Here is a 1,667-nt window from a genome sequence, read left to right as displayed (position 1 = left end):
GCCTCTGTTATTTGGGGGGTCTGGTGTGACTGAGCGCCCTGTTACTGGGGGGACTGGTGTGACCAGGGTCCCCTGTATGGGGGGTTGACATGAGTGACCCCCTGTAATTTGGGGTACCCCAATCATACCTGGCTCCCCGGGGCCTGTGGGGCAGGGGGCTGACTGGCACCCCGTGGTGGGGCTGAGAAGGGGGTGTGAGGCAGGGTGGGCAGCCAGGGAGGGGGGTGATGCCTGCCCTGTCTCGCTTCCACAGCACTGAAGGGTTGCTCAGACTTACCCAGTCTCGGGCTGTTGCTGGTTAAAAGCCTTTAATGAGCTTAATTTTCTGGCACTTCCCTGCAGAACGTTATTCCCAGCATTTAACTTGCACCTTTGCTGCAGGCTGGGCTGCTTAGCTGTTGTTCCACCTATTTAACTTTATAAGCTGCTGGGGTGTGGGAAGACTCTTTGCCCCTGTTTTTTCCTGATGAAATTGCTTGGGAGAGTGAAGTTACTCACTTAGGGAATGTGCTTGTCAAAGGAAATAGTGGAAAACCCCCTGTTTGGGAATATTAAGGCTGGAGGGGGTGAAGGCACCTGGATGATGGTTTTGGGAGTTAGTCATCAGTGTGGAATTGGTTCTTAGGAAGTTGTCTTACTTGCAGAAGTAAGCACTGCTGGTGGAATGTGCATTGTTCTGTCAGTGTTTAGACCTTGGGTTACCTTTCAGAGTGTAAAAGAAATAGGAATGCTTAGTGGAATGTGTACAGAGAAGAGGAATCACTGAGGCTTTCTGATATGAATCTGGAAAAAGTGAAATTTGGGTTTGTACCTCTACAGCTCTTTTTAAAAAGCAGAAACATACATCCAGTTGAGAAGCTGGAAAAGCACAAGGAAGGGTCAGGTCTCTGTTTCTGAAATCTGGAAGTGCCTCAGTGATAGCGTTGGTGGGGACATCCCCTCTTACACAGAGCTCTACACTCTGTGTGGGCTGTCCAGAGGAGCTGTGGGCTTTCATGTGTTTTGTTAGGCAGCAGAGCTGTGCTGACTGGGGTGCAGGGATGCACACATCCCTTTTGCCTGGGGCTTTCTTCCAGTATTTCTCTGATTCTCTGAGAAATCCCGATGAGCTGTTGCACACATGCAAAGTACCTCGGTGATTAACGTGCTGCAGATGAGGAAATCAGTGTTTTGTCTGGGAAGGGCTGGTGAGCCAGACCCTTCCTGGAGAGCCCAGCATTGTCCCAGCACAGGTTTTTTCTTCAGGTGCATCATGTGCTGGTTGACTGCACTGAACCAGGGTGTGCATGGCACAGAGTGTGTCTGAGTGTTGTATGTGGATGTGACGGTGCATGAGAACTCATTTGCAAAACAGGTTTCTGTAAAGCAGGGAGGATACAGGTGCTACAGGAAGAAACACCAACTGACACAACTGAGTGCTTTCTTTTAATCTTCAGGTGTGAAAGCCTTGGAGAGTGAGGTGAAGAGTGGGCAGGATGGAGAGGGTAGTGTCATACTTAACCCTCTGTTAATTAGTCCTGCCCAGTTTGTGACAGAGAAAAATCTCTTGCTTGTCATCGCTGTGCAGGTGCCTCATGTTCAGTCAACAATCTCTGGGGTGGTGCCTTGTGGGCAGCCAGGGTTGAGCAAGTGAGTGCCTTCTGCAACTTTTAGTTTGTTTCTTCCAG

The sequence above is a fragment of the Manacus vitellinus genome, unplaced genomic scaffold (genome assembly GCF_001715985.3).
Source record: "Manacus vitellinus isolate BGI_N305 unplaced genomic scaffold, ASM171598v3 scaffold_32_pilon, whole genome shotgun sequence".
Taxonomy (NCBI): Eukaryota; Metazoa; Chordata; class Aves; order Passeriformes; family Pipridae; genus Manacus; species Manacus vitellinus.
Note: the sequence above shows the minus strand (reverse complement) of the source record.